General features: G+C 43.2%; 1 protein-coding gene across 1 annotated transcript in view; it reads right to left on the bottom strand.

Annotated features, from left to right (window-relative positions):
• LOC139559163 (protein FAM83H-like) overlaps positions 1-16,090 on the bottom strand; it is a 39,535-nt gene extending 23,445 nt beyond the window's left edge. Inside the window, exon 1 of the mRNA XM_071374930.1 lies at positions 15,815-16,090. The gene's annotated coding sequence lies outside the window, so the exon portion shown is untranslated. The remainder of the gene's footprint in view (positions 1-15,814) is intronic.
• Positions 16,091-17,198: the final 1,108 nt, after the last annotated feature.

Genomic DNA, 17,198 nt, shown 5'->3' with positions numbered 1-17,198 from the left:
CTATTGAGTCCTATCTAAAAACCTGTCTGAGACTAACACATATGCTGTTACATATGATCACAGTGTTTCCACCACGTCTGAAGGAACTCATAGTAACAGAGAGTGACATTGATGACGTGCAGTGCTTGATTCGGGCCGGAACTGTCCGGAGCGCCATACCGCCATTTATAATTTGGAGCTAATTGCGTACTGACTCCTCTATTAAAACAAAGTAGCCTATCGCCGGCCCAGTTTGACACGCAGAAACGGTTGATCAAAGCGGAATAAGCGCTGGATCTGCGTTGAATAGCGATTGAGAGTGGGCATTCATTTCCTGATTCTGCTTTGTTCAAGTTTATTTACCGCTTGTCTGTGAATCTGTGCGTGACCCTAAACTGTTCGAGATTGAAAATGCACCCGTTTTAATGCGCATGATGCACAGTTCTAAACTGCCAAATTAGGGTTTGTAAAGTCCTGACAAGTCATGGACATGAGTTTAATACTTTTTGTTAATGTAATTCATGAAGGCTGTCACGTTTGTCATAAGGAGTAGACCAAGATGCAGCGTGGTATGTTTCCATCCTTTATTTAGGAATAGAAAACTTCAAAGAACAAAACAACAAAAACGAAATGTGAAGCTAGAATAATGCTCTCAGGCAACTATACATAGACAAGATCCCACAAAGCACAAAGGGGAAATGGCTACCTAAACATGATCCCCAATCAGAGACAACGATAAACAGCTGCCTCTGATTGGGAACCATATCAGGCCAACATAGATATACAATTCCCCTAGATGACCCAACCTTAATCACACCCTGACCAAACCAACATAGAGAATAAACAGCTCTCTATGGTCAGGGCGTGACAAAGGCACACTTTTAAATATTATAAATCACTTAAAAATATATATATCAGCCATTATCGCATACGTGTTAGTGCGTGTCTGTGTGCTGCGTGTGTGACGTTCCCAGATGAGAGAGCATCAACATTTCAGCAGCAGGTATAAAATAATGACAGATAAAATGACTAACTAGCAGGACAATTCAAAACATAACTTGCAGCAGTTATCTCGCTACTTAACTAAAGCTAACTAAGCATTAATATCGTTGTCGCCTTTCCACTGGCACTGTAGAGCCTAAATAAATCTCCAGCGTTGGAAAGCTGGATAGAGTCCCCACTATTAAACCGTAGCCATGTAATTTCGACAATGTTAAAATATTCAAAGAATAGTCTAATTGGCTTGTGTGCATAGATCTCCCCTGAAACATGAATATTTGAGCCTTATATATATAAACATGTCTAGTTAGGTACCTTGCTTTGCAGTAGCCTACCTTATCCATTTGATCCCTGATTCATTGAATGGTGAAATAATTATATAAAGACAAAAGTATTTGGTTGTAATATTTTATATCAAGGGTGGCAACCATCCTCCAGGATAGCTAGTGGGCATGAAGGCCTCATTGTAGCCTAAACATCGACTCCTCAACAGGACCTTGATAGGCAGACTTGTGTGTTTCAGGGCTGGATCAAAAGGCCAAGCCTGCACACCCAGAACATCTCCAGATGGAGGGTTGACAACGTGTGACTAACAGTGCAGTTCTACTTTGTGGTGGGGGGGGGGGTTCAGTGCCTTGATCAAGGGCACACCAGGAGATATCAGGTCTACATGGAATCAGACACAGTAGCCTTCCAGTCTCAATAATGCTTATTTTTGTTCATGTAGGCTATAATAATAGTCATGAAAATGTGATTAAAAGTCATGGAAAAGTAATGAGAAATGTATAAGAACTCTTAACAGTGAATAATCACAAGTCTCTATAGCATAATGTCATTTGTACATTTCGGGGGGAAAAGAGTCTTAATGGACCGACTTAAATACAGCTTCTGCACTTCTTTCAACCCAAGTCACTGGCGACGTGTTTATTGGTACACATCTACCAACCGAAACACAACGCTAACAGTGTTCCACTTGCTGGGACAATACCAGAGGGTCTGGGCATGCTCTGACCACATGATGAGGCCCGAACACATGGAAGCTAGACAGGAAGTGTTGTTCCTTGTTTGCTCACATAACCATGGAAACCTGCGGTCTGTGACTGATTTAGCCTGTGACTGACTGAGTGTGTGTTTGAGAGAATGTGAGCGCAAGAGTGAGGGAGTGCATTCATGAGAGAGTATGGTTATGACTGGGTGAGTGGGTGCATTCATGAGAGAGTATGGTTATGACTGGGTGAGGGGGTGCATTCATGAGAGAGTATGGTTATGACTGGGTGAATGAGTGCATTCATGAGAGAGTATGATTATGACTGGGTGAGGGGGTGCATTCATGAGAGAGTATGATTATGACTGGGTGAGGGGGTGCATTCATGAGAGAGTATGGTTATGACTGGGTGAATGAGTGCATTCATGAGAGAGTATGGTTATGACTGGGTGAGGGGGTGCATTCATGAGAGAGTATGATTATGACTGGGTGAGGGGGTGCATTCATGAGAGAGTATGGTTATGACTGGGTGAGGGGGTGCATTCATGAGAGAGTATGATTATGACTGGGTGAGGGGGTGCATTCATGAGAGAGTATGGTTATGACTGGGTGAATGAGTGCATTCATGAGAGAGTATGGTTATGACTGGGTGAGGGGGTGCATTCATGAGAGAGTATGGTTATGACTGGGTGAGGGGGTGCATTCATGAGAGAGTATGGTTATGACTGGGTGAGGGGGTGCATTCATGAGAGAGTATGGTTATGACTGGGTGAATGAGTGCATTCATGAGAGAGTATGGTTATGACTGGGTGAATGAGTGCATTCATGAGAGAGTATGGTTATGATTGGGTGAGGGGGTGCATTCATGAGAGAGTATGATTATGACTGGGTGAACAAGTGAATGGGTTGTTTGCAGCCTACAGTATGCTAATTAGCTGTCTGATGAGTGTGTAATAGTGTGTGTGTGTTTTATATGTTTTGTAAACCTCCACACACACCTAGAGCTATAGGTAACCATAGTAACCAGGTAGGTTAGAGTCATAACCACTGGAACAAAAGCTGGCTGTAGTTTTAGTCAACAGCAGCACTGTGACTCATCTGCAGCCTACTAGCCAGGACTGCTACTCTAAAATCACAGAACATCTTTGTCATATCTGATTAAGTCTGACCTGTTGTCATATCTGATTAAGTCTGCACTAACCTGTCGTCTGAGGTATGTTGTTATGTCAGAGCGAGAGCCTACCTGTATTGGTGCAGTTACACACCCAGACCTGAGGCCAAGTAGAGGTTACACAACACACAGATAACACCTTCAGAACAGGAAAACACAGAGAGAGATAACACCTTCAGATCATTAGAACAGAGAGAGAGAGAGATAACACCTTCAGATCAGTAGAACACAGAGAGAAATAACACATTCAGATCAGTAGAACACCGAGAGAGAGAGAGATAACACCTTCAGATCAGTAGAACACAGAGAGCGAGAGATAACACCTTCAGAACAGCAGAACACAGAGAGAGATAACACCTTCAGATCAGTAGAACACAGAGAGAGAGATAACACATTCAGATCAGTAGAACACAGAGAGAGAGATAACACATTCAGATCAGTAGAACACAGAGAGAGAGATAACACCTTCAGACAAACACGTGGACGTAAGTGTAACTGACCGGGGTTTGAACCTGTGTTAGCCTCCTGAACTAAAGCCTTGGCACACAGATGAGCTTACCAGGATCGCCCCCCCCCTCCTGTGTGTCAACCCCTGCTGATAGCAGTATTGATCGGCATGGTAACAGGATCTCATCTGTGTGTGTGTGTGTGTTCGTTCACTGGGTTGAGATAGGGTTCGGCCAATCAGACGCTGTTTTACTAGCTTTGAGGGAACAAAGGGCACACTAATTGGTGACATCCAGTGATTACAGTTTTTACCTGTCCAACAAGACACGTTTACACACGGGACGACTTTGTTTCATGTGTTGTGGCAACAACAACTTTGTCTTGACCTCTGGTCGTGAAACAGGACCAATGAAAGGAATCGTTCTGCTTTGTGTGTGTGTGTGTGTGTGTGTGTGTGTGTGTGTGTGTGTGTGTGTGTGTGTGTGTGTGTGTGTGTGTGTGTGTGTGTGTGTGTGTGTGTGTGTGTGTGTGTGTGTGTGTGTGTGTGTGTGTGTGTGTGTGTGTGTGTGTGTGTGTGTGTGTGTGTGTGTGTGTGTGTGTGTGTGTGTGTGTGTGTGTGTGTGTGTTTCTCAGCAAAGGGGCAGAGAAGGGAAGGACTGTTTACAAGGCAGTAAACAGACAGGGTTTCATAAACCACTTAAGCAGGATTTAATAAGCAGAGACCCAATCTTCCACTCCAGGCTATAATGTCTATCATCTCTGTCTGACTCAGAGATGCCTAACGCATGCATGTTTAATCAATGTTCTGACTGCTAACTCTCTACATTCCTTTGTGAACGCTGAGAGAGAGGGGGACAGCGAAATAGATAGAGAGGGGGAGGGAGAGGGAGAGGGAATGATAGAGGGACCCAGGGGGAAAGAGGGAAAGAGAGAGAGAAAGGGAGAGAGAAAGGGAGTGAGGTAGAGAGACAGAACTGAGAGGAAGAGGGAACATCTGTCTCTGTCTCAACACGGAAGCTGTACAACCACACACACACACACACACACACACACACACACACACACACACACACACACACACACACACACACACACACACACACACACACACACACACACACACACACACACACACACACACACACACACACACACACACACACACACACACACAGAAGTATTCATACCCCTTGACCCATCTACACGCAATACAATAATGACAAAGTGAAAACATAATTTATAAATGTTAGCAAATGTATTGAAAATGAAATACAGAAATATCTAATTTACATAAGTATTCACACTCCTGAGTCAATACATGTAAGAATCACCTTTGGCAGCGATTACAGCTGTGAGTCTTTCTGGGTAAGTTTCTAAGAGTGATTACAGCTGTGAGTCTTTCTGGGTAAGTCTCTAAGAGTGATTACAGCTGTGAGTCTTTCTGGGTAAGTCTCTAAGAGTGATTACAGCTGTGAGTCTTTCTGGGTAAGTCTCTAAGAGTGACTACAGCTGTGAGTCTTTCTGGGTAAGTCTCTAAGAGTGATTACAGCTGTGAGTCTTTCTGGGTAAGTCTCTAAGAGTGATTACAGCTGTGAGTCTTTCTGGGTAAGTCTCTACACCTGGATTATACCGCTATTTTACCATTATTCTTTTAAAGATTCTTCCAGCTCTGTCAAATTGGTTGTTGGTCATTGCTAGACAGCCATTTTCACAACTTGCCATAGATTGAAGTAATAACTGTAACTAGGCCACTCAGGAACATTCACTGTCTTCTTAGTAATTAACTCCAGTGTAGATGTGACCTTGTGTTTTAGGTTATTGTCCTGCTGAAAGGTGAATTAATCTCCCAGTGTCTGGTGGAAAGCAGACTGAACCAGGTTTTCCTCTAGGATTTTGCCTGTGCTTAGATCCATTCTGTTAATTTATTTATCCTGAAAAACTCCCCAGTCCTTAATGATTACAATCATACCCATAACATGATTCAGCCACCACTATGCTTGAAAATATTAAGAGTGGTAATCAGTAATGTGTGTTGGATTTGCCCCAAACATAATTGCTTTGCCACATTTTTAGAAGTATTTCTTTCGTGCCTTGTTGCAAACAGGATGCATGTTTTGGAATAACTTTTATTCTGTACAGGCTTCCTTCTTTTTACTCTGTCATTTAGGTTCGTATTGTGGAGTAACTACAATGTTGTTGATCCATCCTCAGTTTTCTCCTATCACAGCTATTAAACTGTTTTAAAGTCACCATTGGTTTCATGGTGAAATCCCTGAGCGGTTTCCTTCCTCTCCATTAACTGAGTTAGGAAGGCCGCCTGTATCTTTGTAGTGACTGGGTGTATTGATACGCCATCCAGAGCTTAATTAATAACTTCACTAGGCTCAAATGGATATTCAATGTTTGCTTTTTTTTTTACCCATCTACCAATAGGTGCCCTTCTTTGCGAGGCGTTGAAAAACCTCCCTGGTCTTTGCTGTTGAATCATTGCTTCGACTGAGGGACCTTACTTTGACTCAGGGACCTTATTTCGACTGAGGGACCTTACTTCGACTCAGGGACCTTATTTCGACTGAGGGACCTTACTTCGACTGAGGGACCTTACTTCGACTGAGGGACCTTACTTCGACTGAGGGACCTTACTTCGACTGAGGGGTACAGGGATGAGGTAGTCATTCAACAATCACGTTAAGCACTATTATTGTACACAGAGTGAGTCCATGCAACTTATTATGTGACTTGTTAAGCACATTGTTACTCCTGAACTTATTTAGGCTTGCCATAACAAAGGGGTTGAATACTTATTGACTCAACACATTTCAGATTTCATTTTTCTATTAATTATTATTTTATTTTTGAAAAACTCAATTCCACTTTGACATTAGGGGTATTGTGTAGGCCAGTGACCAAAAACCTTTATTTAATCTATTGTGAAATTCAGTCTGTAACACAACATGTGGACTAAGTCAAGGGGTGTGAATACATTCTGAAGGCACTGTAGAAACACCTCACACACACACACACACACACACACACACACACACACACACACACACACACACACACACACCTCATTAAACAAACACACAGATTGATCCAGCATACCGATCCAGTTTTACAATTGTTCATCTAAATAGACTAGAGAGAGACAGAGAGAGAGACAGAGAGAGAGACAGAGAGAGAGACAGAGAGAGAGAGAGAGAGAGACAGTGAGTGAGTGAGACAGACTGAGAGAGAGACAGTGAGTGAGAGAGACCGAGAGACAGACCGAGAGACAGACCGAGAGAGAGACAGTGAGTGAGACAGACCGAGAGAGAGACAGTGAGTGAGACAGTGATTGAGACAGAGAGAGAGGAGAGAAATGCAGAGGGAGAGAAGGAGGGAGAGAGATAAATAGAGAGAGAGAGTGGCAAGAGAAATAATAGGTTTCAAAAGGGTTTAAGCAGGTTTGAGTAACAGATGTCTGTAGCTAATGATCCTGTCAGTAACAATAACCTCATAATAAAACATTACCTGTCCTTCTCTATTATCATCACTGGGCAGATCTGAAAATCTATTCTGTTCACATCTGAAATGACACCCTATTCTATTCTGTTCACATCTGAAATGACACCCTATTCTATTCTGTTCACATCAGAAATGACACCCTATTCTGTTCACATCTGAAATGACACCCTATTCTATTCTGTTCACATCAGAAATGACACCCTATTCTATTCTGTTCACATCAGAAATGACACCCTATTCTATTCTGTTCACATCAGAAATGACACCCTATTCTATACTGTTCACATCTGAAATGACACCCTATTCTATTCTGTTCACATCAGAAATGACACCCTATTCTATTCTGTTCACATCAGAAATGACACCCTATTCTATTCTGTTCACATCAGAAATGACACCCTATTCTATTCTGTTCACATCAGAAATGACACCCTATTCTATTCTGTTCACATCAGAAATGACACCCTATTCTATTCTGTTCACATCAGAAATGACACCCTATTCTGTTCACATCTGAAATGACACCCTCTATTCTGTTCACATCTGAAATGACACCCTATTCTATTCTGTTCACATCTGAAATGACACCCTATTCTGTTCACATCAGAAATGACACCCTATTCTGTTCACATCAGAAATGACACCCTATTCTATTCTGTTCACATCAGAAATGACACCCTATTCCCAACATAATTCACATAGGGCTCTGTCCAAAAGTAGTGCACTACATATGGAATTAAGGTCTCATTGTCCTATATCATCTCTGTCCTATATCATCACTGTTCTAACTGAAACACCTCTACCTGTCCTATATCATCACTGTTCTAACTGAAGAACCTCTACCTGTCCTATATCATCACTGTTCTAACTGAAGAACCTCTACCTGTCCTATATCATCACTGTTCTAACTGAAGAACCTCTACCTGTCCTATATCATCACTGTTCTAACTGAAGAACCTCTACCTGTCCTATATCATCACTGTTCTAACTGAAATACCTCTACCTGTCCTATATCATCACTGTTCTAACTGAAGAACCTCTACCTGTCCTATATCATCACTGTTCTAACTGAAATACCTCTACCTGTCCTATATCATCACTGTTCTAACTGAAGAACCTCTACCTGTCCTATATCATCACTGTTCTAACTGAAATACCTCTACCTGTCCTATATCATCACTGTTCTAACTGAAATACCTCTACCTGTCCTATATCATCACTGTTCTAACTGAAACACCCCTACCTGTCCTATATCATCACTGTTCTAACTGAAGAACCTCTACCTGTCCTATATCATCACTGTTCTAACTGAAGAACCTCTACCTGTCCTATATCATCACTGTTCTAACTGAAATACCTCCACCTGTCCTATATCATCACTGTTCTAACTGAAATACCTCTACCTGTCCTATATCATCACTGTTCTAACTGAAACACCTCTACCTGTCCTATATCATCACTGTTCTAACTGAAGAACCTCTACCTGTCCTATATCATCACTGTTCTAACTGAAATACCTCTACCTGTCCTATATCATCACTGTTCTAACTGAAATACCTCTACCTGTCCTATATCATCACTGTTCTAACTGAAGAACCTCTACCTGTCCTATATCATCACTGTTCTAACTGAAATACCTCTACCTGTCCTATATCATCACTGTTCTAACTGAAATACCTCTACCTGTCCTATATCATCACTATTCTAACTGAAATACCTCTACCTGTCCTATATCATCACTATTCTAACTGAAATACCTCCACCTGTCCTATATCATCACAGCCTGACTGAAAAGACAGCAGCACCACATACAATGACATTCAGATACAAGCACACACACACCCTGCCTGGAATTAATTATTGTAAGCGACAACACGCACACACACACACACCCTGCCTGGAATTAATTATTGTAAGCGACAACACGCACACACACACCCTGCCTGGAATTAATTATTGTAAGCGACAACAAGCACACACACACCCTGCCTGGAATTAATTATTGCAAGCGACAACAAGCACACACACACCCTGCATGTACATAGTCCATCTGTAAACAGCCCACCCAATTTACCTACCTCATCCCCTTACTGTTTTTATTTATTTACTTTTCTGCTCTTTTGCACAACCAGTATCTCTACTTGCACATGATCATCTGATGATTTATCACTCCAGTGTTAATCTGCTAAATTGTAATTATTCACTCCTATGGCCTATTTATTGCCTTCCTCCTCATGCCTTTTGCACACAATGTATATAGACTCCTTTTGTTTTTTTTCCTACTGTGTTATTGACTTGTTTATTGTTTACTCCATGTGTAACTCTGTGTTGTTGTCTGTTCACACTGCTATGCTTTATCTTGGCCAGGTCGCAGTTCTAAATGAGAACTTGTTCTCAACTAGCCTACCTGGTTAAATAAAGGTGAAATAAATAAATACAAATAAAATTAATTATTGTAAGCGACAACACACACACATATATGCCGATTAGCAGACACTGTTATCCGAAGCAAATATTTGATGTATGTGTGGCCGGCTCCCTGGGAATCAAACCCACAATCCTGGCAATGCGACCGCCATGCTCTACCAGCTGTGCCCTACAGGACCACACGGAGCCATACAGGACCACACTGAGCCATACACTGAGCCAAACAGGACCACACTGAGCCATACACTGAGCCATGCAGGATCACACTGAGCCATACAGGACCACACTGAGCCATACACTGAGCCAAACAGGACCACACTGAGCCATACAGGACCACACTGAGCCATACACTGAGCCATACAGGACCACACTGAGCCATACACTGAGCCATACAGGACCACACTGAGCCATACAGGACCACACTGAGCCATACACTGAGCCAAACAGGACCACACTGAGCCATACACTGAGCCATACAGGACCACACTGAGCCATACACTGAGCCATACAGGATCACACTGAGCCATACAGGACCACACTGAGCCATACACTGAGCCAAACAGGACCACACTGAGCCATACACTGAGCCATACAGGACCACACTGAGCCATACAGGACCACACTGAGCCATACAGGATCACACTGAGCCATACAGGATCACACTGAGCCATACAGGACCACACTGAGCCATACAGGACCACACTGAGCCATACAGGACCACACTGAGCCATACACTGAGCCATACAGGACCACACTGAGCCATACACTGAGCCATACAGGATCACACTGAGCCATACAGGACCAAACTGAGCCATACACTGAGCCATACAGGACCACACTGAGCCATACACTGTGCCATACAGGATCACACTGAGCCATACAGAACCACACTGAGCCATACAGGACCACACTGAGCCATACAGGACCACACTGAGCCATACAGGACCACACTGAGCCATACAGGACCACACTGAGCCATACAGGACCACACTGAGCCATACAGTGAGCCATACAGGATCACACTGAGCCATACAGGATCACACTGAGCCATACACTGAGCCATACAGGACCACACTGAGCCATACACTGAGCCAAACAGGACCACACTGAGCCATACACTGAGCCATGCAGGATCACACTGAGCCATACAGGACCACACTGAGCCATACACTGAGCCAAACAGGACCACACTGAGCCATACACTGAGCCATACAGGACCACACTGAGCCATACAGGACCACACTGAGCCATACACTGAGCCATACAGGACCACACTGAGCCATACACTGAGCCATACAGGACCACACTGAGCCATACAGGACCACACTGAGCCATACACTGAGCCATACAGGACCACACTGAGCCATACACTGAGCCATACAGGACCACACTGAGCCATACAGGACCACACTGAGCCATACACTGACCCAAACAGGACCACACTGAGCCATACACTGAGCCATACAGGATCACACTGAGCCAAACAGGACCACACTGAGCCATACACTGAGCCAATCAGGACCACACTGAGCCATACACTGAGCCATACAGGATCACACTGAGCCATACAGGACCACACTGAGCCATACACTGAGCCATACAGGACCACACTGAGCCATACACTGAGCCATACAGGATCACACTGAGCCATACACTGAGCCATACAGGATCACACTGAGCCATACAGAACCACACTGAGCCATACAGGACCACACTGAGCCATACAGGACCACACTGAGCCATACACTGAGCCATACAGGATCACACTGAGCCATACAGGACCACACTGAGCCATACACTGAGCCATACAGGACCACACTGAGCCATACACTGAGCCATACAGGACCACACTGAGCCATACAGGACCACACTGAGCCATACAGGACAACACTGAGCCATACAGGACCACACAGGACCACACTGAGCCATACAGGATCACACTGAGCGATACACTGAGCCATACAGGATCACACTGAGCCATACACTGAGCCATACAGGACCACACTGAGCCATACAGGACCACACTGAGCCATACAGGACCACACTGAGCCATACAGGATCACGGATAGACAATGCAAACAAAGGGTGCAGCCTTGACAGCATATAGGAACACGAACACACACACAGCATGAAGACAGTTTGTTTCACCTGGTCACAGTTAGCTGTTGTGTTCTGCACTGAAGTCCACAAGCAAAGGGAAAAGGTGAGAGGAGGAAAGCGTGTAGACGCGAGAAGGAATTATACAACACGCAAAGTGATGCTGTTTTTATGTGGCTGCTATGAATGTGAACTGTGTGTGCGGGTGATCAGGGGTAAATTCATTCCGCCAATTTGTCTCAATATATTGTATGATGTGTAGCCTAACATGGTGCGCAATGGTGTGCCAAATTGGTGATTTAGTGCATTTTGATTGGATAAGCATTATAATAAGCCATCTCAATATAAAACAGATTGAAGGTTATACAGAGCATTCAGACCACTATTGTGTTAAGTTACAGCCTTATTCTAAAATGGATTAAATTGTTTTCCCCCCACATGAATCTACACACAATAGCCCATAATGACAAGGCAAAAACAGGTTTTTAGAAATGTTTGCAAATGTATAATTTTTTTAAATAATATTACATTTACATAAGTATTCAGACCACTTACTCAGAACTTTGTTGAAGCACCTTTGGCAGCGATTACAGCATCAAGTCTTCCTGGATATGACGCTACAAGCTTGGCACACCTGTATTTGGGGAGTTTCTCCCATTCTTCTCTGCAGATTCTCTCAAGCTCTGACAGGTTGGATGGGGAGTGCTGCTGCACAGCTATTTTCAGGTCTCTCCAGAGATGTTCGATCGGGTTCAATTCCGGGTTCTGGCTGGGCCACTCAAGGATATTCAGAGACTTGTCCCAAAAGCCACTCCTGCGTTGTCTTGGCTGTGTGCTTAGGGTTGTTTTCCTGTTGGAAGGTGAACCTTTTCCCCAGTCTGAGGTCCTGAGAGCTCTGGAGCAGGTTTTCATCAAGGGTCTCTCTGTACTTTGCTCCGTTCATCATTACCTTGATCCTGTCTAGTCTCCCCGTCCCTGACACTTAAAAACATCCCCACAGCATGATGCTGCCACCACCATGCTTCAACGTAGGGATGGTGCCAGGATTCCTCCAGACGTGACACTTGGCATTCAGGCCAAAGAGTTCAATCTTTGTTTCATCAGACCAGAGAATCTTGTTTATCATGGTCTGAGAGTCCTTTAGGTGCCTTTTGGCAAACTCCAAGCGGGCTTTCATGTGCCTTTTACTGAGGAGTGGCTTCCATCTGGCCACTCTACCATAAAGGCCTGATTGGTGAAGTCCTGCTGAGATTGTTGTCCTTCTGGAAGGTTCTCCCATCGCCACAGAGGAACTCTGGAATCTGTAAGAGTGACCATCGGGTTCTTGGTCACCTCCCTGACCATTGCACTTCTCCCTCGATTGCTCAGTTTGGCTGGGCAGCCAGCTCTAGGAAGAGTCTTGGTGGTTCCAAACTTCTTCCATTTAAGAATGATGGAGGTCACTGGGTTCCTGGGGACTGTCAATGCTGCAGAAATGTTTTGGTACCCTTCCCCAGATCTGTGACTCGACACAATCCTGTCTCGGAGCTCTACGGACAATTCCTTCGACCTCATGGCTTGGTTTTTGCTCTGACATGCACTGTCAACTGTGGGACCTTATGTAGACAGGTGTGTCTCTTTGCAAATCATGCTCAATAAATTGAATTTACCACAGGTGGACTACAATCAAGTTGTAGAAACATCTCAAGGATGATCAATGGAAACAGGATGCACCTGAGCTCAATTTCGAGTCTCATAGCAAAGGGTCTGAATATTTACATAAATAAGGTATTTCTGTGTTTTATTTTTTAGTACATTTGCAAACATTTCTAAAAACCTGTTTTCACTTTGTCATTATGGGGTATTGTGTGTAGATTAATAACGAAAAATACTAATTTAATCCATTTTAGAATAAGGCTGTAACGTAACAAAATGTGGAAAATGTCAAAGGGGTCTGAATACTTTCCGAATGCACTGTATGTAAAATTACGGTTGTTGATGTGTCTTTCAGATGCATTTCAGATATATTTCTGTGCATTGGAATGTTGCAGTAACAGGACCTAGCATTGCATCTGCGCCAGACATTATTATTCTGAATAGCAGATCCCAATGACTCGACTGGATCCCGTATGGAGAGAAAGACAACTGCTCATTTTCAAGGACTCACACAAGGCTCATTTTAATTTCCTGATGCAACAGGAAAATTCTCTGCGACATAAGAGTGATCAAGTTAAGATCCGACATCTGTATAACCATGACCACGTTTTTACTGTTTACATTAAGTAACTAAACACAGATCCACAGAGAGAGATTAAACTCAGAATACATAGAACCATCTATATGCCCTATTCCACTATTTAGGAATATAAAAGGCTAAAAACTAAGATATGAACCAAGGTTGGTCATTGAGTTTACATGTGTGTCGTTTTTACATGTGTTAATCTTTATGTAGTATGCTATGGACATTGGGATTTAGAGGCTAAAGCAGACTGAATTAGTTTTTATGGATACATATTGTAGCGATTGAGGGGGAGCAGTCTACTGGAACGAGGCTTGAACCAGAAACTCTATGCTTGTGGGGCAAGTACAGTACACTACCACCTGTGCCATAAAAGGCCCAGCCCTTTGACAGAATCTGAGGCAGCTGTAAACAGACACATACCAACAGGTTCAGAGACAGTTTCTATCTACAAGCCATCAGACAGCTGAACACTTGAACTTGACTGACCACCTGCTCTGACTCTCTGCACCTGAGCACACACACACACACCCACACACACCCACACAGACACACACCCACACAGACACACACCCACACACACCCACACAGACACACACCCACACAGACAAACACCCACACAGACACACACCCACACAGACACACACAGACACACACCCACACCCACCCACACAGACACACAGACACACACCCACACAGACACACACCCACACAGAAAAACACACACTCACACACACACACACACACACACACACACACACACACACACATTCTTGCTACATGCACATCACTACTGCTGCTACCAGACTCTTCTGATTGTTGATAAATACTGCACATTTTAAACACTTACCCCCCCAATACCCCATTCACAAAAACAAGTGTAAATATTGGACTATAAATTGTGCCTTCCTGTATTATACTTACGCTAAAATATTTATTATATTCTACTGAGACATTTACTTGACGTATTCTTATATTTGTAATTTTCTAATTGTCGAGAACGAACCTGAAAGTAAGCATTTCGTTTGGATGGTGTATACCAATGTCTGTCCTGTACATGTGACTAATACAATTTGAAACACACAACACGCACACACACACACACACACACACACACACACACACACACACACACACACACACACACACACACACACACACACACACACACACACTCTGACAGTAGTACACTCACTGCCATACAGGGAGTGTACTAAGCCTATTATCTGAAGTACTCGAAACACTATCTAGACATGGACCAAAGTCTCAGGTAGATACAGAGCAGAACATCTGTACTCAGCAGGTAGCCCAGTGGTTAGAGCGTTGGACTTGTAACCCAAAGGTTGCTAGATCGAATCCCTGAGCTGACAAGGTAAGAATTGGTCATTCTGCACTTGAACAAGGCAGCTAGCCCACTAGGCTGTCATTGTAAATAAGAATTTGTTCTTATCTGACTTACCTAGTTAAATAAAAAATGATATTAAAACTCAGCACACACCTTCTGTATGGTAATTTACAACACAAAGGAAACGGATTATATCAATTTACTTTAGTCCAACTGTACATTAGGCCTATTACATAACACGACTGACAGGCGGGGTGTTTAACATACCGTCCTGTCTATGCATATAAGTTAGGCTATAATAGAGGGCTATTATAATACGGTAGTTTCTTTGTGTCTATGTGGATTCACACTAATTCATTGAAGACTGACACGCAAGTCTTGCAGAGTTTCTATTGGTTGGCAACTTTCAATGAAACCAGACGTTATTACAGAGTTATTACAGTAGCCTAATAAAACTACGATGAGATGGATACTGTCGCCTAAAGAACTACAGTCTTGCTATAGACACAGGCATATATTGAGTTACATAGGCCTAGAGATTATTGCAATAGGCTAATTTACAGAAGACACGGAGATCACCAGGATAGATTGACCTGTTTCAGAGCGAGTTGCTATGAACATAATAATACAGTCTCTTACCCTCCAGTGGGCAACAACTTGTAGGCTACTTTTTCTTGGCTACTTTGTCTCCCTGGCTTGAATCGCTTTATATCGCCGTATATCCCTCCCGTGGTACTTCCACTGGTGCTCACCGGCTCGTCAGTACTTGTCTACGGTGTACATTCCTGTCTCCCGGTGGGACTCCACCTTATCCGCCCAAAACGCCCCGGAGCTCCACACTACAGGCCCGACCTGTCTGCCTCAGTCTGATCCTACCGCTCCGCGCGACCGCTTCCACACCGCGGAGAAACAACCAGGAAGAAGTTGAGTAACCGGGCTTTCCTCTCTCTAACTCCTCCCATTCTCACTGCTGGAACGCTGACAGTTGAAAACTATTGGAAGTTGACTCTAGTGACGTTTTTCAAAAATATTACCTTGGGATAATTTGACAATATTGGCATAAATTGGATGGACAGGTAAAGTACAGCCAGAGTGTGTGTGTGTGTGTGTGTGTGTGTGTGTGTGTGTGTGTGTGTGTGTGTGTGTGTGTACGGATCTTTTTGGAAAACATCTCCTGAAAAATATACTTAATTTGGATGAACATCAAACATCTCAATTTAACCCATTGTAAACATATTTTAACATCTCTCTCTCAATTCATTTCAATTCAATTCAATTGACTTTATTGACATGGCAAGTTCATTATTACTTACATTGTCAAAGTATACTCTCTCTCTCTCTCTCTCTCTATCTCTCTCTCTCTCTCTCTCTCTCTCTCTCTCTCTCTCTCTCTCTCTCTCTCTCTCTCTCTCTCTCTCTCTCTCTCTCTCTCTCTCTCTCTCTCTCTCTCTCTCTCTCTCAATTCAATTCAATTCAATTCAATTCAAGGGGCTTTATTGGCATGGGAAACATGTGTTAACATTGCCAAAGCAAGTGGGGTAGATAATATACAAAAGTTAAATGAACAATAAAAATTAACAGTAAACATTACACATACAGAAGTTTCAAAACAATAAAGACATCACAAATGGCATATTGTATATATACAGTGTTGTAACAATGTACAAATGGTTAAAGTACACAAGGGAAAATAAATAAGCATAAATATGGGTTGTATTTACAATGGTGTTTGTTCTTCACTGGTTGCCCTTTTCTTGTGGCAACAGGTCACAAATCTTGCTGCTGTGATGGCACACTGTGGAATTTCACCCAGTAGATATGGGAGTTTATCAAAATTGGATTTGTTTTCGAATTCTTTGTGGGTCTGTGTGATCTGAGGGAAATATGTGTCTCTAATATGGTCATACATTTGGCAGGAGGTTAGGAAGTGCAGCTCAGTTTCCACCTCATTTTGTGAGCAGTGAGCACATAGCCTGTCTTCTCTTGAGAGCCATGTCTGCCTACGGCGGCCTTTCTCAATAGC

The sequence above is a fragment of the Salvelinus alpinus genome, chromosome 29, assembly GCF_045679555.1.
Source record: "Salvelinus alpinus chromosome 29, SLU_Salpinus.1, whole genome shotgun sequence".
NCBI classification, from domain to species: Eukaryota; Metazoa; Chordata; class Actinopteri; order Salmoniformes; family Salmonidae; genus Salvelinus; species Salvelinus alpinus.
Note: the sequence above shows the minus strand (reverse complement) of the source record. Positions and strands in the feature narration are given on the sequence as shown.